This window comes from Macrotis lagotis, chromosome 1, assembly GCF_037893015.1.
Source record: "Macrotis lagotis isolate mMagLag1 chromosome 1, bilby.v1.9.chrom.fasta, whole genome shotgun sequence".
In the NCBI taxonomy this organism is placed as follows: domain Eukaryota; kingdom Metazoa; phylum Chordata; class Mammalia; order Peramelemorphia; family Peramelidae; genus Macrotis; species Macrotis lagotis.
In genome coordinates, this window is record NC_133658.1 from 84703615 (window position 1) to 84726996 (window position 23382).

General features: G+C 38.3%; 2 long non-coding RNA genes across 4 annotated transcripts in view; one reads left to right on the forward strand and one right to left on the reverse strand.

The window, feature by feature from the left end:
• LOC141513773 (uncharacterized) overlaps positions 1-12937 on the reverse strand; it is a 38774-nt gene extending 25837 nt beyond the window's left edge. For 2 of the 3 annotated variants that reach the window (XR_012475877.1, XR_012475876.1), the window contains exons 1-3: positions 12723-12937; positions 9006-9118; positions 73-158 (exon numbers count right to left, since the gene is read on the reverse strand). This is a non-coding gene — a long non-coding RNA (uncharacterized LOC141513773). Of the gene's footprint in view, positions 1-72; positions 159-9005; positions 9119-11956; positions 12062-12722 lie in introns of all 3 variants that reach the window. The other variant, XR_012475878.1, reaches the window with a different exon arrangement.
• An 833-nt stretch (positions 12938-13770) lies between these two features.
• Positions 13771-18306, forward strand: LOC141513786 (uncharacterized). The gene is made up of 3 exons (XR_012475879.1): positions 13771-13843; positions 17933-17995; positions 18195-18306. It is a non-coding gene; the product is annotated as an uncharacterized LOC141513786 (long non-coding RNA).
• The last annotated feature ends 5076 nt before the right edge of the window (positions 18307-23382 follow it).

Here is a 23382-nt window from a genome sequence, read left to right on the forward strand (position 1 = left end):
GCCAGCATGCCATCCATATGTGGAAACATTGATTACAGCAAATGGAGAAATTGTGAGTACAAGTTCACTTACCTTGGCAGTGTCCTTTCCAGGGAGGTACACTTTGACAATGAGGTTGACAATGGCATTAACAAAGCTAGCTCAGTATTTGGGAGGCTCTGAAAGAAAGTATGGGAGAGCAGAAGTATTAGACTGATGACTAAATTGAAGGTCTCCAGAACCATTGTGCTGACCTCATTGCTATATGCCTATGAAATTTGAGCAGTCTACCATCGCCAAGTCAGGAAACTGGATCACTTCCATCTAAATTGTATTAGAAAGATTCTGAAGATCACCTGGCAGGAGAAGATATCAGACACTGAGGTCTGTTCTAGAGCAAAACTGCCTAGTAGTTTACTACAGAGAATGCAAATACCCCAGGTGTTCACATGGACTATTTGCACCCAACCTGTGGTAAACAATTCTGAGCTCTTATTAGTCTGACCAGCCACACAGTTGGACACACATATTTGTCTCAAACATAATGATGTCATTTTGATCTTCAATAATGAAGGATAAGAACCAGTATATTCCAGGCACAGTGGGATATAAAAAGAGACAAAAGACAATCCTTGCTCTCTCAAGGAGCTCATAATAATGGGGAAATAATAAAGAAATAGATGTGTACAAACAAACTATATTTAGAATGTAAAGAAAATAATTATGAGAGTGGAGCCAAGCTGGTGGCAGGAGAAGAGCCTTTCCTAGGTGCTCCATCTAAAATATTTCAAAAATTTTAAAATCATGACTCTAACTAAATTTTTGAGAGATGGAACCCACAGAAAGATTCAGTGAGGCATTTCTCCAGCCCAAGGTGACCTGGAAAATAGTGAATAAACTCTGTTCCACGGGGTTAGAAAGGCAGCCAGGCTAGAGTGAAGAAATTTCAGCCTCCCAGGAACAGCCCCAGGGTACCTGGGAGCCATGGTTCATGGAGCCAGCAAGCAGGAGCCTCTAGGCAGCTGCCCCTGAGTGCTCAGTCCACCAAAGATAAGGGAGTAGAGGGAGACTTCTGAGGTCTGTCCTCTGTCCCTGGAACAGGACTCTGGAGCTCTGACTACATTCAGATCCTGATCCAAATCTAGACCCTGCCATAGAACAGAGACCCCCCCCTCAGCTCCACAGCAGAGGGGTGCACTTGTTGTCATTCACAGAGCAGGAGAGCAGTTAGAGTCTCACACACTGAGGATCTTGTGGGAGGGTTCCAATAAAACTCAAAAGTTCAGGAAGCACCATAAAACCAGACACAGGGTAGGGAAATGGATAAACAGAAGAAGAAAAAAGGAACCTGACCATTGACAAATACTTTGTCTATAATCCCAGGAGGATCAAAATAGTCAATCTGAAGATGAGGAAGTACAAGCTTCTGCATCTAAAGACTCCAAGAAATATAGAAGTTGGGCTCAGCCTATGACAGAGTTCAAAAAATATTTTGAAAATCAAGTGAGGGAGATAGAAGAAAAATTGCAAAGACAACCAAGAGAGATGCAGGAACACCATGAAAATGAAGTCAGTAGCTTAGTCAAGGATATCCCCAAAAATGCTGAAGAAAATAGCATGTTAAAAAAATGCTGAAGAAAATAACATGTTAAAAATGCTGAAGAAAAGAACATGTTAAAAACCATGGATAAATGGATAAACCAGTTCAAAAAGGTATTGAGGAGAAGCATGCTTTAAAAAGCAGAATTGGCCAGATGGAAAAGGAGATAAGAAAACTCTCTGAGGAAAACAAATCCTTCAGATGCAGAATGGAGCTAAAGGAAGCTGATGACGTTATGAGAAGTGAAGACACAATACTTCAACACCAAAAGAATGGAAAAAAATTAGAAGAAAATGTGAAACATCTCATTGAAAAACAACTGATCTGGAAAATAGATTCAGGAAAGATAATTTTAAAATTATTGGGATACTTGAAAGTCATGATCAGGAAAAGAGCCTTGACCTCATTTTTAAAGAATTCCTACAAGAAAATTGCCATGGGGCAGCTAGGTGGTATAGTGGATAAAGCACCAGCCCTGGAGTCAGCAGTACCTGGGTTCAAATTTGGTCTCAGACACTTAATAATTACCTAGCTGTGTGGCCTTGGGCAAGCCACTTAACCCCATTTGCCTTGCAAAAAAAACTAAAAAAATTGCCATGATATTCTAGAAGCAAAGGGCAAAATAGAAATTGAGAGAATCCATTGATCTCTCCCAGAAAGAGATCCACAAAAAATAACCCCCCAGCTATATCATAACTAAGTTCCAGAACTCCCAAGTAAAAGAGAAAATATTACAAGCAGCCAGAAGGACACAATTCAGATATCGTGGAGCTGCAGTCAGGATCACATAGGACTTAGCAGCAACTACATTAAGGGCTCGTAAGGCTTGGAATGTAATATTTCAAAAGGCAAAAGAGATTGGAATGCAACCAAGAATCAACTACCCAGAAAAACTTAACATCTTCTTCCAAGGGAAAAGATGGACTTTCAATGAAACAGGGGAATTTCAAATATTCCTGTTAAAATGACCAGAGTTGAACAGAAAGTTTGATCTTCAAGTACAGGACTCTTGTGAAGCATAGACAGTGGAGAAGGGTAAATTATGAGGGACTTAATGAGGATGAACTGCATGTATTCCTGTATAGAAAAATGATACTGATAATACTCATATGAACCTTTACATTTAATAGAGCACGTAGAAGGAGCTTTTATAGATGAGGCACAGGAGAGAGCTGAATTTGAAGATAAAATATATTGTAAAAATGGAGTCAATGGGTAAAAGGGAAATGTAAGGGGAGTAAGAGGAAAGGAGAGGTGGAATAGGCTAAGATATTTTATATAAAAGATATTTTTTTACAATGAGCTTTTGCAATGATATGGAAGGGGGGAGGTGAGGGGAAATGAGGAAACCTTCATTCTCATCATAAATGGCTCAGAGTGGAAACAGCATATACACTCAATAGGTTATAGACATACAGAAGAAAAAGGAAAGAAGAGGGATGGGGGGGTGGATGATAGAGGAGAGGGTACATCATAGGAGAGAATAATCAGATATAACACATTCCTTTTTTTTATTTTTTGCAAGATGCTGGGATTGGGTGACTGATCCAGGACTATGGAGCTGAGTGTTTGCTGGGTCTCTGGGGTAGTATGCATTCTTGGGGCCTCTTGGAAGCAGGGTCGGTGCTCTGTCCACTGTGCCACTCAGCGGCCCTACAGCACATTTTAGAAGAGGGACAGAGTGAAAGGAGAGAGAAAAAATAATATATGGCAGTGGGGTGGAATGGATGGAGGTCATTAAAATCAGCAACAGCAACTGTGGAAAAATATGAAAGTAGCTTCTGTGATGGTTTTATGATAAAGAATGTGATCCACCCAAGACAGGGCTGATGGCATCAGAACATAGACAAACACATTTTTTTCTCTTTACTTTATTTGTCATGAGGTTCTATATTTTTGTGGAGGAGGCAGTATTATGTTTTCTCTTAAACAACAATATATTAGTAATATTTAAATAAAATCATATTAACCAAAAAAAAAAAAAAAAAAGGAAAGAAACCAGGAGGGACAGGAATTCAGGGAAGCATGGAGAGATTTGCATGAACTGGTAATGAGTGGGATGAACAGAACCAGGAGAACGTTGTGCACTCTAACAGCAACATGGGGGTGATAATCATCCTTGATGGACTTGCTCATTCCATCAGTGCAACAATCAGGGATAATTTTGGGCTATCTGTGTTGGAGACGACCATCTGTTTCCAGAGGGGGAGTTGTGGAGTTTGAACAATGACCAAAGACTATTTATTACCTTCAATTTAGGGGGGAAAAAACCATTATTATGTAATTTTGCTATCTCTTATACTTTATTTTTCTTCCTTAAGGATATGATTTCTCTCTCTTCACATTCAACTTAGATCAATGCATACCATGGAAACTATGTAAAGACTAACTGACTGCCTTCTGTGGAGGGGGTGGGGGGAGAGAAGCAAGAATAGGGGTAAATTTGTAAAACTCAAAATAAATAAAATCTTTCAAAAGAAAATAATTATGAGAAGAAAAGCATTGAAAAAAGAAGAGGGATTGGAAAGGCTTTCAGTAAAACATATTTTAGTTGCAACTTAAAGGAAATTAGGGAAGGGAGTTGGTTAAGATGAAGAGGATAAGCATTCCAGGTATGGGGGGACAGCTAAAGAAAATTCCCAGACCTAAGAGATGGAGGGTCTCATTTGTAGACAAGCAAAGAGACCAGTATCATTGGATTAAAAATATGTGTTGGAGAGTACAGTATAAGAAAATTGGAAAAGTAGGATAGGGCTAGATTATGAAGGACTTTGAATGCCAAACAAAAGATTTTTGCTTTTGATCCTAGAGACAACAGGAAGTCAGTGAACTTTGCCAAGTAAAGGTCTAACATAAACAAAGCTGTGTTTTAGGAAGGTTACTTTAATAATTGAATGAGGACTGGATTAGTGAAAGGCGAGACCTGATACAGGTAGATCCACTATCAGGCTATTGTAAATTATCTAGATGTAAAGGAACGAGACCCTGCACCAGTATTATAGCAGTGTCAGAGGGGGAAAGGGAGCATATTCAAGAGATACTGCAGAGGCAAAATTGACAGACTTTGGCAATGGCTTGGATATGGGTAGGTGGAATGAACAATAGTAAAAAGTCCACCATGAGGGCAGCTAGGTGGCACAGTGGGAAGAGCACCAGCCCTGGACTCCTGAGGACCTGAGTTCAAATAAGACCTTAGATATTTAATAATTACCAAGCTATGTGGCCTTGGGCAAGTCACTTAACCCCATTGCCTTAAATAAATAAAAATTAAAAATAAAATTTAAAAAGTCACCATGAATCCTAAATTTCCCTGAGGAACTTTAAAAGGAAAAGTAATGAGTTTGACTCTGAACATGTAAAATTTAAGATATCTACTGGACTAGTTCAAGATGTCTGAAAGGCAGTTGCAGATATAATATTTGAGATGAGTGGAGAGTCTGGGACAAGATAGGTAGGTATGAGAATTCTAATCATTATTCTGGTAACTAAATGTGGGATATCACCAAGTAAAGTAGTATGGATAGAAAAGAGAAGAGGGCCTTGATAGAACCCAAGGAACACCTATAGTTAGAGGGAATGATCTGGATGAAGATCCAGGAAAGGAAATACTAGATGATCAAACCTATAAGAAGGAATAGAACCAGAAGAGAGTGATCCCAAAACCCTATCTAAAAGCAAGTATCAAAAAAGAGGGGGTGATTAGCAATGTTAAAAGCTACACAAAAGTCAAGGAGAATGAAGTCTGAGAAAAGATCAATGGATATGGCAATTAAAGCAATCATTAGCAACTGGTAGAATGATAAATTCAGAAAATCAGATTGTAGGAGGTTGGGAGAGAGAGAGAGAGAGAGAGAGAGAGAGAGAGAGAGAGAGAGAGAGAGAGAGAGAGAGAGATCAAAGATTCAAGGTACGTACTTTAGATGCCTTTTTCAAGGTTTATTACAAAGGGCAGAAGGCTAAAAGAATGATAGCAGAATAGAAGGATCAAGTGAGGGATTTCTCAGTATGGATGAAATACGAGTTTGCTTATAGACTGTAGGGAGTGAGTCAATAGAAAGACTGAAAATAGGTGACAAAGTAGGCATGTCAGAGAGACAATCTATTGAAGAAGACAGAATGTAGTGAGATCATTTGAACAAGTAAAGGGGTTAACCTTCATATGGAGTAAATGTACCTAATCATGTCAGACAGGTTCAAAAGATAGTAGCAGAAGGCTTATGAATGATGTGAAATAGGAAAGCTCAAAGAAAAAACTCCTAATAAATGGTTCCATTTTTTTCCTGTAAAACATGAGGCTAGGTTTTTCAACTCAGAGAGTGGGGAGAGTGAGCCATGATAGGTTTGAGGAGAGATAAAAAGGTTAGGAAGAGTTGCTGTGAGGAATTTGGGGTGACAAATATAAAAGTATGAATCTCAATGGAAGACACATGACAGAGATAGGGAAAGAACTTGAAAGTAAAAAATGGAGAAGTGAAGGAAGGAAATCCTGGCAGATCTCCCCCAGATCACTCCAAATACCTCTAAATAATAATTAAACAAATTTTAGAGTGGTAGAACCCACAGCAAAACTAAATGAAACAATTTTCCAGCCCAAGATAACTTGGACAATACGCAGGAAAGATCTTTTATAGGGGTTAGAAAGGGCCATAGCAAAATCTGGCTGCACTAGCCACCAGAGCAAACTGGCTTGTCATCCAGGAATAGCCCATGGGATGCCTGGATCTGTGGCAGCAGGGTGGTTCCCAGATCTCTCAGCCCAAGGATTGCCAAGGAGAAATTGAAAGGTCAGCAGGGAAACTTCCACACCAGAGTATGCATAGAACCCAGTCCAGTGCAGGGTTTCAGGAATCAGGAATAGGCCTGGAAAGCCACCTGGAAGGGAGTCACCTGGCTACTGCTTCCAACGTGCTCAGCCCACAGACAGTAAGGGAGGTAGGGGGAGACTGCAGAGGTCTCTGTGCTATCTCTGAGATAGGATCTGTTGCTTTGCCAATATTCAGATTCAGGTCACAGTCTGGATCCCAGTCACAGGAAAGGAGTTTTTCTGCTATAGTGGAGCAGGGACTCTCCTCACAGTTTCAGGACAGAGGGGAGTATTTGTGGTCATCCACAGGCAAGAGCATAGGCCAGGAGAGCAGTCAGAGCCTCTCTTAAGGAATTGAGATCTGTGAGGGGTGTCACTGAAAACAGCTGCAAAAACCCTCAAAAGCTTGGGAGAGTGCATCCTCCACCCTGGAGAGAGAGCCCACTTTAACAAAGAGTTAAAATCAAGTCATAGGTTGGGCAAATAAGCAAACAACAGAAGAAAAAATCCAACCACAGACAATGACTTTGTCCCATGGAGAATCAAAATATGCACTCAGAAGATGACAAAGCTTCCGAATCCAAAGCCTCCAATAAAAATATGAATTGATCTTCATCTATGGAAGATCTCACAAAAAGATTTTGAAAATCAAGTAAGGAATGTAGAGGAAAATTGGGAAGAGAAATGAGTGTGATGTGGGAAAATCATGAAAACTAAGTCAGCAACTTGGTAAAGGAATTATAAAATACACTGAAGTAAATATCATCTTAAAAACCAGTTTAGGCCAAATGGGGGGAGTGAGCTTCTAAACGGCCAAAGAAGAGAAGAATTCCTTAAAAAGCCAAATGAGCCAGATGGAAAAGTAGATACAAAAGCTCTCTGAAGAAAGCAATTCCTTCAAATGTAGAGTGGAGCTAAGGGAAGCTGATGACTTTGTGAGAAATCAAGAAACAATAAAACACACACAAAAAAACATGAAAAACTAAAAGAAAATGTGAAATATCTCATTGGAAAAAACAACTGACCTGGAAAACAAATCTAAGAGAGATAATTTAGAACTTATTGGGCTATTTGAAAGTCATGAACAGGAAAAGGGCCCAGAGTTCATTTTTCAAGAAATAACATAGGGGCAGTTAGGTGGCAAAGTTGATAGAGCACTGGTCCTGGAGTTGGGAGTACCTGAGTTCAAATCCAGCCTCAGACACTTAATAATTACCTAGCTGTGTGGCTTTGGGTAAGCCACTTAACCCCATTTACCTTGCAAAAACTTAAAAAAAAAACATTGGAAAACTGCCCTGACTTCCAAGAAGCAGAGGGTAAAATATAAATTGAGAGAATCCAATGATAACCTCCTAAAAGAGATTCCAAAATAAAAGCTCCCAGGAATATTATAGCCAAATTCCAGAACTCCCAAGACTCCCAAGTCAAGGCGAAAATATTTCAAGAAGCCAGAGAGAAACAAGTCAAATATTGTGGAACTAGTCAGGATAACACAAAATTTAGAAGCTTTTATATTATGTGTTCATAGGACTTGGAATATGATATTCTGGAGGCAAAAAAGCATGGCATACAACTGTGAATCAACTATCCAGAAAAACTGAACATCCTCCTTCAGGGGAAAAGATGGACATTCAATGAAATATGGGACTTTCAAATTGTCCTATTGAAACAACCAGAACTGAACAGAAACTTTGATCACCAAGTACACAACTCAACTGAAGCAAAGAGAGGCTGGACAGGCAGGACAAATTATGAGAGACTTAATGATTTTGAACTGCTTGTATTCCCTACTGATAATGCATATGAACCTTCTCATTTATTAGAGCAGTCAGAAGGAGCATATGTAGACATGGCACAGGAGGGAGCTGAATATGAAGGTATATTATATTATAAAGATGGAGTTGATGGATGAGAACGTAATGTTACTGGGAGAAAGGGAAAGGAGAGGGAGAATGGGCTAATCTATTTCACATAAAAGAAGCAAGTAAAAGCTTTTGCAATGGAGTGGAAGGGGCAGGGAGGAGAAGGGGGTGGGAGGTGAAGGGGAATGAGTGAGCTTTCACTCTCATTGTAAGTGACTTAGAGAGGGAAAAAAAAAACATAGACACTCAATTGAGCATAGAAATCTATCTTACCATAAAGGAAAAGGAGAGGAAAGAGATGGAAGAAAAGAAACAGGGAGGGAAAGGGGAAGGTGTAGGTGATAGAAGAGAGGGAAGATCATAGGTGAGAGTAGTCAGATACAACACATTTTTTGAGGAGAAACAGGGAGAAAGGAGAGAGAAAATAGAAAAAGGGGGTTGAGGGAATAGGATAGAGGGAAATACAATTAGTAATAGCAACTGTGAGAAAAATTATTGAAGCAATTTATCTGATGGAATTATGATAAAGAACGTGCTCCATTCCAAAGACAGAGTTAAGAGTATCTGAACACAGACTGAAATACACATTTTTTCCCCTTACTTTACTTTTTGTGAGGTTTGTCTTTCTTTAGGGGGAGGTTTTTTTTTTACTTTTACATCATGACTATTGTAGTAATATGAAAAAAATAAAAGCAAAGTTCTTTCCAAAGAAAAAATAATAAAAAAAAGTTAGTGAAAATGGGAAATCCAACTCCCTTACCTCAGTCAATGGAGCTGTGGAGAATGTGCAAAGGCACTCTCGCCAGTATTAGAAAGAATATCCAGGGAGTCTGTGTCATCAGGGGGAACTAAGTTTGAGTAATAGCTTGTATGCTGAAGGAGTGAGAGAGGAAAAAAATTAGGATGAAGGTTAATCTGTTGACTATGGAACAGGCATTACATAGGGCACAGTAGAAGAGATGAGTGATGTTCTAATCATTCAATTTATCACCCAACCCCTCCTCCCCTCCCCTTGTCCCCTTTCTCCAATCCCTTTCCTCTCCTATTTTCCTTTAGGGTAAGATAGATTCCTATACCCACTTGAGAGTACATGTTATTTTCTCTCTGAACCACTTATGATGAGAGTGAAGGCTCACTCATTCCCCTTCACTCCCCACCCTTCCACTCTATTGTAAAAAATTTTTCCTTACTTCTTTTTGTGTAAAATAACTTAGCCCATTTAATCGATCAATAAATAGACATTTATTAAGTATCTGCTACACACCAGTCCCTCTGCTAGATGCTGGGATACAAAAAGAAGCAAAAGACAGTCCCTGCCCTCAAGGAGATTACTATATATGTGGAAGACAACATGCAAGCAATATATAAATATATATGTGTGTATATATATATATATATAAACAAGGTATTTATAGAGTTAAAAAGGAAGTAATTGGTAGCAGAAATGAACAAGAATTAATAGGGGTTGGGGGAGGCTTGCAATGAAAGAGGAGATTTTAATTGGGTCTTAAAGGAAGTCAGGAAGGTCAGGTCATAGACCTAAGGAGGGAGAGCATTCCAGGCATAGGTCATGGTTAGTGACAATGCCAGGAACTGAGAGACAAATGTATTGTTGGTGGAACGGCCAGAAGGTCAATGTCACTGGATTTAAGAGAACATCTTTGGGAGAAAGATGCAAGAAAACTGGAAATATAGATGGGCACTAGGTTATAAAAGGCTTTGAATACCAAACAGAACATTCTGTAGTTGATTCTGGAAATAATAGGAAGTTACTGCAGTGTATTGAATGGGGGTGTGGGTGTGTTTATGTTTGTGTGTATATTTTAGAGTCAGAGACATACAGAGAGACAGGCAGAGATGGAGACAGAGAAAGAGATGGAGAAATGGTCACGATTTGGGGATGAAAGTGTTGAGATGATACAATAATGGAAATAGGGTTTGGATAATAATCTAAAGGGGTTCAAAATCACTAGAATGTGCAGAATATCATCAGGTATGTGAATCATTGAGAAATGTGAGAATCATTCATAAAGAGTGTAAAGTGCAACTCCTCTTCCCAAAGGAGACCAAAGATCGAGCTAGAGGCAGATATAGTATGAAGAGGAAGATATGGTCAGATGGTCAGAAGGTATGGTCAGATGGTCAGATGGCCCTATTTCAAAACTCTTCTTTCAAAGGCTAGAGAGCAAGCAAGAAAGGACACAGCAGAAAAATGGAAGTTCCAGTTCCTCTTGATTTTCCTCTATCTCTTCCCTTAAGGAACAGAAGTATCAGGAAATGAAAGAATGAGATCAAGAATAGGATTGTTCCTTTTTGCACAGGAAGCCCTCTGCATCTCAGTTGAGAGAGATGGGATTGGCAGCAGGAAGTGGAAGTGGTCTTGTGCTGGCACAGATGGAAGTGTCATCACTTTAAGGCAGTCCCTTACCACCTTCCCTCAGGGGATACTAAGCAGCAAGAGCTAGAAGGCACAAGTTCAGTGTTCAGAGGAAGATTTGGTTCCTCTTCTAAAGGTTAGAGATTAGGTGACAGTAGGAAGTGATAGACTCTCTGCTAGTTTTTTTTTTTTAAATTACCACTACTTTTTCATTTCTATGATTGAAGGTTTTATTATTTAAAATTACAAAAAAAGGAGAAATGAAAAAGATTAGAGTTGACTAGATCAACCAACTAAATCTCTGATTTTCAGATGAGGATTCTGTTTTCTATTTCCCAGAGAGAAAGAATTTGTCAAGGTCACCTAGGTAATAATAAATAACAAACACAGACTTAGATCTAGACTTTCTTATTTCTAGTCCCAGAGTTCTACCTACATCTTGCAAAATTGTTTCAGTTATTAGTCCTTTATACAAATTAGCTCAATAGCACCCATTCTGGAAATTGGGGAGAGATTTTAGAAGAGGGAAGGAGGAAGTATCAAGAGTCCAATTCTGATAAAGATCTCATTTCTAAAATATGTAGAGAATTGCATCAAATGTATAAGGTTATGGGGAAGCTAGGTGGCGCAGTGGATAAAACACCAGCCCTGGAGTCAGGAGTACCTGGGTTCAAATCCAGTCTCAGACACTTAATAATTACCTAGCTGTGTGGCCTTGGGCAAGCCACTTAACCCCATTTGCCTTGCAAAAACCTAAAAAATAAAATTATAAGGTTACAAGTTCATTCCCCAATTGATAAATGGTCAAAGGATATGAATAGACAGCTTTCAAATGAAGAAATTAAAGCTGTATATAATCATATGAAAAAATGCTCCAAATCATTATTGATTAGAGAAATGCAAATTAAAACAACAATAAGCTATCACCCAACACCTATCAGTTTGGCCACGATGAGAAAAAGGGAAAATGATCAATATTGGAGAGGTTGTGGGAAGATTGGGATATTGTGTACTGTTGGTGGAGTTATCCCAATCCCATTCAGAAGAGCAATATGGAACTATGCCCAAAGAAAAATAAATATGTTCATTCCTTTTGATTTGGCAATTCCAATTCTAGGCCTATATCCAGAAGAAATCATTAAAAAAATGGGAAAAATCCCACATGTTCCAAAATATTCATAGCTTTTATGTAGTGGCAAAGAATTGGAAATTGAGGAGATACCCATCAATTGGGGAATGACTAAAAAAATTATGGTACATGAATACTACAGAATATTATTGCTCTATAAGGAACCATAAATGATTGGACTCTAAAGAAGCATGGAATTACTTACAGGATCTGATGCTGAGCAAAGGGAGCTGAACACTGAACACATCAAAAACAACTTTGTGAGATCGTCAGCCTTAATGGAAGCAGCTCCTCTCAGCAATTCAGAGAGCTAGGAGACCATTTTAGACCAGCTATGTACAATGTTATCCCCATCCAGAGGAAGAAAAACAAAAACAAATCCCAAAGACCCCCAACCCTTCAGAATCTGATGAACATTTTATAAAAACTATCTCTTATGTGTCTCTTTCCCTTAATCTTAATACTTCATTCCCAAAATGCAAAGATGTTTATCAAAAATGTATATGCACAAAGGTAACCTGCTGCTGGGGGGGGGGGTGGAAAGGGAGGGTGGAAGGAAATTTTGTAATTTAAAAACATACATGTGCATATAGATGAAAAAAATTCAAAAAATTAAATTAAATAAAAAAAAAACAGTCCAAGGCACTAGTGGGGAAAAGGGCTGAGAAGTGAGTTGAGGGAGCCCAGGATTCTCTGATATCCCAGGTTTTCTGCACTGGAACTGTTCTTACTTTATGAAAGACAGACATGAGGTAAAAGAAAATATGATTACAGTCAGATTAAGACTTCATCCCTAATAATTAAGGGTGTGATTGTCTAGAAAGGAGACATAACAGTGAATCAGTGTGAATGCTAAGCTGGCTTAGCTGGCCTTCCAGAGTTGAAGTGGCAGAGTCAGAGCTGCTCTCAGAGAGTAGGGGGAGGGGAATACCATAACCCCTCCATCAAACTAGCCTATGTAAATGGCTCACAATTAAGTCTGTGTGGATTCTTTCAAAGAGCTGGGATGGATCTTAGCTTCATCTAGTCCATCTCTGAAGCCAGAATCTGCTCTGTACCATCCCTGAAGTGATCATCCGGGTTCCTCTGGAAGACCTCCAGTAATGGAGTGCTTGTTCATCCCCCTGGATGCCTTTACATATATCTGCAAACCCAACCCAGATACTCCTAGGCACCCCAGAAGCCAACCAGGTTCCACTCTTTTCCAGGAGGGGACCACAAAAAAAAAAAACTTACACATGGATGAGCAAATAAAGTACTCTGTGACATCATCATGATATTTCCCAAGGGTGTCATGGAACCTTCCAAGTCCATTCCCTTGTCTCCTGCACTTTAAGATTGGTTCTTTGCAACTGCAGAATGATGAGGAGCTAATATCAGAATGCCCAGTGATTGCCCATTTCTAGTCTGTACCTGGGGAGCAATCTCCACTCTGTGTGGTATAAATGGATTTCCTTGCAGTAAGTGATTCTGTAGTCTTCACATTCTGTGTATCTGTCCACTACCCCAACTCACTCTTCCCTGTGTCCCAGCTTGCTAACAACACATGATCATATCTGATAAAATGATTTAAATAATTTCTAATGAAACACCAAAGCTATTAAGAAGGGTCACTTTTAATAGTTTCTACTACCTCCTTCCTTCTCCTCCGCCTGCTTGTCTCTCTGTCTGTCTCTGTCTGTCTCTCTCCCCCTCTTTCTGTTCTCCCTCTGTCTAATTCTCTGACTGCCTCTGTCTCTGTCTCTCTGACCCTCCCTCATCCCCCCAGTGTCTGTCTGTCTGTCTGTCTGTCTGTCTGTCTGTCTGTCTGTCTGTCTGTCTCTCTCTCTCTCTCTCTCTCTCTCTCTCTCTCTCTCTCTCTCTCTTTCCCTTTCCTGGCACAGGCAAGACAAATTAGGGAAGAAATATGTGCAATCTATAGCAACTGTGATGGAGACAGCTCTGCAAACTCAAAGCACAGAGTGGCCCCTCCCAACTGTCTCATAGATTGTTGAGAAAATTAATTGGACACCTCCCCCTCCCCCCCAGTCAGCCAGTATGAAGCAGTTTTAATTCAACCCTGAGATTCTGTGCTTCTGTGTTCCAGTACCAGGTACCATGAGCTTTGAGGGCAAAAGAAGAAAGAATTTTCCTTCTAGTTTTTTGCCCTTGGGAAGATCCCCATCTAGCCAGGGAGATAAGAGAGATTCACAGGACAATTGGAGACAATAAAAGAGCTTATGAGATAAAGGGATAAATTCTGTGTTCCCAGGACTTGAGAGCTATATCTCCGAGGATGGGGAGAGCCATGTGGGCCTTACTAGTCAGGAGATACTTCACAATAGAGGTGCGGTTTCAGTGAGACTTTGGAATTATAGAATTTCAAACTGGAAGAGATTTAAGAAAATACCTACTTCAAGTTCTTGAATTTACAACAGAAGCTTAGAGACTGAATTTACAAAACTGAAGCTTAGAGACTGAAGTGACTTACTCAAGGTCACACACACACATCAAATGAATTTTAGAGATAGGATTTAAAGCCTAATTTCATTGTTTTTTTTTCTTTGTTTTGTTTTCTTTTATAAATCTTTTATAAATTAGATGCTACTTGGCTAGAGGAAAATGTGGGTGGGGCAGGAGAGAATATCAAGAATTCTAGACACAGGTTATGACTCATTAACTGCTTCTGATCATTTGTCCTGCTGTTAAATTTGACTTTAGCATGAAACTTTAACATGAAAAATCTAGCTTTTATCATTATTATTTGTAACCCTGTTTTACCTTAGTGTTTCAATGAGACATAAACGTGATAATGGGCTTTCTAGTATACAAGAGGAATTGGATCTTATCAAAATAGAAAATCTTGATCATAGGCACAATAATTGATTGTATGTCATCAATAATCATTTATTAGTCACCTACTTTGTGCTAGATTCTGTCTTCTATCTCTCTTGTATCTTCTATCTCTCTTCTATCTATCTATCTGTCTTTGTCTCTCTCTTTTTATCATTGCAGCAAAAATATAATAAATGAAAAAGATGCTCATCTCAAGGATCTTATATTCTATTACAAAAAAAAATAGTATAACTAAGGAAGAAGGGGTTCGTTACTAGAGTCCTTCATTCTCAGAGGACCAAATTGACATCACTCTGCTAGAACCAAGTTATATAGTATGTCCAACTGTGGCTGATCAGACCAATACAAGCTCAGAATGCTCTACTGCAGGTCAGGCACAAATAGTCCAAGTAAACATTACTAAGGGGCTGGCCATTAAAGGAGGAATATATTTGATTATAGCAATTCATAAAGATCTCACAAAGTCATGGAGGATTTGGATTTGTGGTTCAATGGAATGAGTGCCCTCACCAATGAAATCATGAATACTTTTCTCAAAGAAGTGTTGAAATAGATCTGTGTTATTTTGCCTTACATCCACTGAGGGTAGAGACTGTGTCTTCTCTAACTTTATATTAACCCAGTACCTTAATCAGCATTCACAATATACCTCAACAAGTATTTAGGTCTTTATCATATAATAAAACTGAGGATACAAAGATAAAAACAGCAATTTCTGCCCTTAAAGATTTTATCCTCTAATGGGGGAGACAACATGAACATTTATAAATATATACATGATATAACAAAACCATTAATAAAAACTGAGTACTTAGATGGATTGGATAAATAATATCAACTAAGAGTCTCTCAGTGCCTGAAGCTGGGGATATATAAATCCAAAGTAACCAGATAATATATGAGAAATTTGGTCAGTCTCATCAAATTCTGTGTTATCTCATCAATGTGCATACTCACTCTGCTACCAGTAAAGATAACATGTCATGTTTTTTTCACCAAGTATAATTGTTATTCATGTTCTCTCATGCAGCTTTCCCAAAGGATGTACCTAAAAAGACTGGCGGTCTCTTCCTAGAACTTTTTCTTTCCCAAGTCTATATAGTGTTCTTAGATTGAGATCTGTTATCTCTTGCTCTCTCTATATTACTAGCTACCATCATAATTTCTTTGATGACATCCCTTATGCCATTCCTGGCTCAAAGGTCATTTCCAATGGAAATGTTTGGCAGTCTTCCAGTATCCACCCTGTTGCTCTTCATTTCCCTTTTGGTCACCCACAAAGCACTTTGATTCTTTGAAAATGATAGTATTCCATAATTCTCATCCACACAGCAGGGAGGACATTAGAGTTAAAAATGATGTTTTGCTTCATTTTGTCTTTGGTAGTAGCCTGAGATCATTGAAATGGCTGTTCAAGTTCCCACATGTAATACAGCCCATTCTCTTCTTCCTAGTCATCCCAGTTACTTAACATCATATGTAAACAAAAAGCAATCTGTTCTGAATGGTGAGAAAAAAAAAATCAATGTTGCGGCCTCAGGCAATGTGTAAGTCCCTTATTCCCTTTTCCTACCCAGCTACTTTCCAATTAAACACAGGAAAGTCTGCCCTCCCTTCCTCTCACCTCCACACAAATTGGAAACCAAGGCTAGAAAAAGACTGGCATTCTAAGCCAGGCTAGAAGAATGAAGTTGGGAAGAGTGAGAACTGAACCAATTCCTTTTTTAGAGTTAGAAAAATATATTCAGAGGCAAGAGAAAAGTTCAGTTTCTCTGGCATGGAGAGGAATAATATGAATTAATCTTCATTAATCATAAGATTTATTGTTAGAAGGGTCCTCAGATACCATATGTAAAGCAATTTGCATAGTATCTGAACATATCTTTGCTCAGTTGTATCTGACTCTTCCTGACCCCATTTGAGGTTTTCTTGGCAAAGGTAGTGGAGGAGTTTGTCATTTCCCTCTCTGGTTCTTTTTACAGATGAGGAAACTGAGGCAAACAAAATTAAGTGACTTAACCAAGGTAACACCGCTAGTAAATGTCTGAGGTCAGATTTGAATTCAGGGAGAGTCGTTTTCCTGACTTCAGGCCAGGTACTCCATCTACTGGCACATCTAGCTGTCCCAAGATGAACCCAAAGCAATCCCAGAATAAATATTTATTCCCTTCCCTTTGCTCATCAAATTAAACCTCATTTTTATAGATGAGGATACTGAGGCTAATCAAGTGTAAATGGAATGCCCAGGGTCACCTGGCTAGCAAGAATCTTAGAATTTGAACTCAGGTCTTTCTGACTCCAAAATCTACCAACTCTAATCACTAACTCACTCTATAGAATGTAGCGGGGGGAGATTCTTATCCTAGGATCAATTAACTTTTTTAAAAAAGTCCTTGAATTCAATTTTCAATTGAAATGGAATTTTAATGTAATATCTTTTATTTTTAAATCTATGAATTTCATTTTATTCAGATACAAACAGTTCTTAGAAAGGATCTACCAGAGATTACAAAAGAACATTCTGATGTTGAATATCCGAAATGGATGAGACCTTGGCACATGTATTCCAGAATGTCAGATCTTAGACCATGGAACACAGAAAGTCAAAATGAAAAGGATCTCAGAATATAAGACAAAAAGTGTCAAAATTAGGAGATGAATTTACTTCCTAGAATAAATTGTGGGGATGGAAATGAGTAAAGAGCACAGCAGACAGCTCTGTAAATGTACACTGTGCTTTCTGACAATTCATCAGTTAACATCTCTAACGCTTTTTTTTTTAATATTACCCACATCCCCTCCTTAGCTCTGGCTCCAGTCTTCTTTAACCCTGCTCTAGGGATGCAGACTGTCATTTCCTCATGATGACTATTGTCAAAGAAATCCCCTTATGAGTGTCTTATGAAATATGAAAGGGGAATCAATTGGATTTGTTTGAAGAACAGATGGGAACCAATTCAGAAAGTATTTGTGTGCAAAAGACAGGAGTTGAAGAAATGGTCCTCTAGGACGGAAGAGTCCAGGACCCTCCAGGTCTGGTCTGAGAGGGGAATGCAATTCACAAAATGTTGGGAGGTTTTAGCTTCATCCTAATGATGAAGCTGCAGAGTAGCCTTAGGGAACTTAATGTGTATGAACACTCTAATGACTTGTCAGTATGTATAAAGCCTCTATCTACATAATCAGGTGTCCACTGTCAATTCCCAACCTGCCTCTTAGAGGGAGGAAAAAGAATGACTCTAAATTAGAATCATAATATTTCAAATTGATATAGTGCTTTAAGGTTTGTTTGTGTTTATTTATAGATTTATTTATTTACAGATGGAAAAATTTAACTTTTTTACAGATGGAAAATGTATTTACAGATGGAAAAATTAAGACCCCCAGAAGTTCAGTGGTCTTGTTCAAGGTAACACATTCAAAATAGCAGAGACAGAAAATGAGTCCAGGTGGAATTATAGATTTTTCCCAGGAAGGTATCACTTGTTTGCTCTTCGTTTTTTCCAAGTGGACCAATGAGGTCATAGGTGATGTCTTGACTCCTGCATGCATTGAATTTTAGTGAGGCAAGAATTGTGCTAAGTCCTTATCCTCACTCTCTTTTCCAGAGTCATCAAAGTCCAATGACAAGACAAAAGTCAAGATGATTAGTGATGGTCCAGGATGCAGTGGATGACCTTGGCCTCTTCAATGTGTAACCAATGACAATTAAACAGTATTCTCACACACACACCCCATCCTGATAGAAGTCTTCACATGCTTGGGGTAGACTAATTCCTCTAAATCACTTACATTTTTGAGACTTTTCAATTACCCTCAACCTAGTTTAGCCATCTGCTGAGATGGTTTTAGCAGTATATGATTGCTATGCCTTCTACAGTTTCTTAGAGCCATAGGTGAGAGTTGGATGATAGGTGGACACCAAAGGTAGATAAGCAGCCCTAAAAAGAGCCTGGCAACCCCTCCAACTGGAGTTCCAGTTCTCCTTAAATGGCTCATACATCTTAGAGGCCTGCTAGTCCAAATGCCCTAATGAAATTGAGTCCCAGAGAGATAAAGTGACTTGTTTAGAGAGATACACAGGTAGGAAATGGCACATCAGACGTTTGAGGTCAGTTGACTGATACCACATCTCTCTTTCTAATCTGCCATTTTTATATAAACATAGAGTCATAGCCCAAGTGAAAGAAGGGGCCTCAGAACATGTAATCCAATTCCCTTATGTTAGAAATGAGAAAACCTAGTCTTACAGATCTAAAATTATCTTATAAAGCATCAGTCATCAAAATTATCTGGTATTGGCTAAGAAATAGAATGGTGGGTGGATCAGTGGAATAGACTAGGAGAAATAGTAGAAAATGATTATAGTAATCCTCTGTTTCATAAACCCAAAGAGTCCAGCTATTGGGATAAAAACTCTCTCTTCAATAAAAACTGTTGGGAAAATTGGAAGTTAGTATGGAAGAAACATGGAGTAGACCAACAACTCACACCTCATACCAAGATAAAATCAAGATGGATACAGGTTTTAGAAATAAAAAAAACAATATCATAAGCAAACTAGATGATCAAGGGGGTAGTTTACCTGTCATATCTATGAAAAATGATGCAGTTTATGACCAAGGAAGAGATGGAGAACATTATTAAAAACTAACTGGATAATTTTGATTACATTAAATTCAAAAGCTTTTGCATAGATAAAACCACTTTAACCAAGATCAAAAGAAATGTAGTAAATTGGGAAACAATTTTTACAACTAGTATTTCTGACAAAGGACTCATTTCTAAAATATATGGAGAACTGAGTCAAATTTTCAACAAACAAGCCATTCCCCAATTGACAAATGGTCAAATGATATGCAAAGGCAATTTACAGATGAGGAAATCAAAGAAATCTATAGTCATATGAAAAAATTTTCTAAATCACTACTTATTAGAGAAATGCAAATTAAAGCATCTCTGAGATACCACCTCACACATCTCAGACTGGCAAATATGACCAGAAAGGACAATGATCAATGTTGGAAGGGATGTGGGAAATCTGGGACACTAATACATTGTTGGTAGAGTTGTGAACTCATCCAACCTTTCTGGAGAGCAATTTGGGGCAACACAAATGTGCAGACCTTTTGATCCAGCAATACCACTACTAGGTCTATGCCTTAAAGAGATTATGAAAAAGGGTAAAAACATTACTTGTACAAAAATATTCACAGCATTCCTGTTTGTGGTGGCAAAGAATTGGAAATTAAATGAATGTCCTTCAATTGGGGAATGGCTTAAGAAACTATGATATATGCATGTCATGGAACACTATTGTTTTATTAGAAACCAGGAGGGATGGGAATTCAGGGAAGCATGGAAGGATTTGCATGAACTGATGCTGAGTGAGATGAGAACAAGAAGAACAGTGTATCCCCTAACAGCAACATGGAGCTGATGATCAACTTTGATGGACTTGATCATTCCATCAGTTTAACTATCAGGGACAATTTTGCACCATCTGTGATGGAGAATACCACCTGTATCCAGAGAAAGAATTGTGGAGTTTGAACAAAGACCAAAGACTATTACCTTTGATTTCAGGGAACAATCTTATTATGTATCTTATTATCTTATTATATAATTTTGCTATTTCTTATACTTTATTTTTCTTGCTTAAGGATATGATTTCTCTCTCATCACACTCAACCCAGATCAATGTATACCATGGAAACAATTGTAAAGACTAACAGACTACCGTCTGTGGGGGGTGGGGGGAAAGGAAGCAAGAAAGGGGGGAAATTGTGTAACTCAAAATAAATAAAATCTTTCTTAAGAAAATGAGAAAACTGAAGCTCTAGTAATATATCTGAGTTGAAGTCAAGTTTTCTAACATCAGCAGTAATCTGTTTCCACTTTACCATAATGCCTTCCTTTTTTCCTTCAATCCCATGTCTTGGTTAGACCCCATGTGATCAGTGAGTTGATCACAGTCTTAAATAGGAAAAAAGCAACAGTGTTGGATCACATTTGCAAAGAAGGAGTTCCGTTACATGATTATCCTCCTAATGACTGCAAATTTTGAAAATCCATGTCATCAAAAGAATCAAAATTATGAGTGACCCAAAAAAGTATTGGAGGGCACAAGATGGTCATTCTAATTCTGCCTCAAATGACAAATCATAATGTGTTTTTGTGTAATGGAAGGATAAAAATAGAATCATGACACATAAAACTAACAGGTATTGTTGGAGTCTTTTAGTTCAATCTCCTCATTAAAGATAAGGATTAAGACTCAAAGAAGTAAAGTGACCACAACTATATAATTGATAAGAAGCAGAGCTGAGATTTGAACCAAGATCCTCTGATTTCAAATGTACAACCTTTCATTCTACCACACATATTTTGTTAGTATTAAAGACTTTATTTATTGATTCAATGATTGAATAAAGCAAACAAGCATCAAAGACAAGAATAACAGGGAAAGAGGTGAGAACGTCCTACTGAGAGAGAGAAAGATGAACAATCCAAGTACTATGTTGATAGCCTAAATATCAAAAAAAAACAAAACAAAGAAGGACCTCCTCCCACCCGTCTTTCACCTACCAAGTGCATCTTCTCTGGAGTATTTCACAAGGTCTTTGAGGTTCACATAGAAAGAAATGAAATCATTAGAAGAAACACAGAAAAGCATCTCTAAGATCTATGAAATCCCAGGCAAAACCTGACAACCTTAGAGGCACAGGTGGTGTTTTTAAACACAACTGTCAATTGAAGTTAATGGATTTAGAAAAGAAAAACCATCTGGGAAGTAAGTAACTGGCTAAGTGGACAGTGTCTGAGAAAGGGATTTGGATTTCTGGACTATGGCTTAAAATATGCAAATGATGGGCACTTGGCCAGGGATATAATATGACTAACAAGGACTGGTAAAAACATATTTTACTTGAGTCTTGCAAATCTTATCAGGATAGTTTTAAGCTAAAAGGGGGGGGGATGGAAGCCTGCCCACATAGATCTGCTAATCCTGACTCCACACAACACAGCAGGTACAACATAGGGAAGAAGAATAGTTGAAGGAAAAAGACCATAGGTGTCAATACCCAAGAAGAGAGACAGCAACAAAACTCTTAGCCAAAAATATTCATGTGGAGACTAAAGAGGATAAGATAAAGATTCTAACTCAAGGAGGCCAGTATCACATCATAGGTTTCATTGTGAGTAAATGAGAAGTAGCTCAGAATTGAAATATGGCTCTGGAAAAGAATATGCCTTTCTCAAAATAGGTAGGAAGAGCAAAGCAAGATAATTATTGATAAAATGATATACTCACATGAGAAATTTCAGGAATGCAAGGATTTTCTTTGATGTAGAACATTCAAGTGAGAATCAATGATAGTAAAAATAGAAGGGGCATTTTAGAGTAAGAAGATGGAGGGAAAAATGGGGAAATAAAATTTTGCACATGATACTGACCACCAAAGAGGAACTAGTGGCAAAAATAAAAATGATGGGAACCTGACAGAAGTGACTGCATTTACCAAGATTGAAGATAAGGAATAAGTATATCACAGGCATGGAGAATGATAAGAGCAAAGGAAGAGATGAAAGTCACCTGGAATGAAATATGTACCATAGATTGAAAAAGAGCAGATTTCAAGAAGTGCTAAAGTGATTTTTCTTAAGGGCAGTTCTTCCCTACTCAACAAAACTCCAGTGGCTCCCTATTGCTTTGAAGATTAAGTACAATCTCTTTATTTGACATTTAAAGTACTTCAAAATGTGATCATAATCTATTTTTATCAGTCTCATTTTAGGTTTCTCTCCTTCCTAATTGTGGTGGAAGAGTCAAGTCTGTCTTTTTACTTAGTTACTCACATACCCTCCATCCCTCATTCCTGTACCTTTGCAATGGCCATTCTCCATGACAGGAATGCCCAACTTCCTCATTTTATCTCTTAGAACTCTTTACTTCCTCCAAATTTTTCTATAAAAATGACTCTTCTTATCCCCCCCCAACTACTAAGGTCCTCCTTCCCTAACTACCTTGTACTTATTCTATAAATAGCTGGATATGAATATTTTTAATTCCCCTGAGAGAATGGAAGTTGTATATTTGTGTTTGTATTCCTGGACCCAGTTCAAGGCATTATACAGAGTAGATACCCAATAAAAACTTAATGTTTGATTGATGAATTGATTGATATATTGGCCAAATATGTTATCAGGAAAATGGATTGATTGCTATAGTTGTCACATATTTTGTATAATATTGGCCTAAGAAGAGCATTAAATTCTCAAGAATTTCATTCTGAAGACAAATGATACCAATGAGATGAAAGTCTTCTGTTATACCCTTCCCACCACCCATTAATCCTAGAATGATTATTTTCCAAACTCACAAAGCTCCTCAAGCTCCTGCCTGGGTATAATTGGGATCAAACTTCAGGGAAACCCAAGCTGATCAGGATTGCCCCTATAGGAGACAGAACAGTCCCTAGGGTGAAGATAGAACTGGTCTCCCGCTGAATATCTTTACCAGGCCTGTGTCTGCTCCTTTCTCCTTGTGCTTTATTGGTTTTCACAGCTCTTTATGGCTGGTAATTAATCGTCACAACACATAGGTGAGGTAGTTAAGTGTTATTAACCCCCTTTCATAAAAATTTCAATTTAATCCCCTTATATTTATGACTACTTTGTATCATTTTTTAAAACTACTTATCCCAAGATGAAGATTTAGATGCATTTAGATCAGCAGATTTGCTGGGCTTTCATATCCCCTGCTAAAGAGGGAAAGAGAGAGAGAGAGAGAGA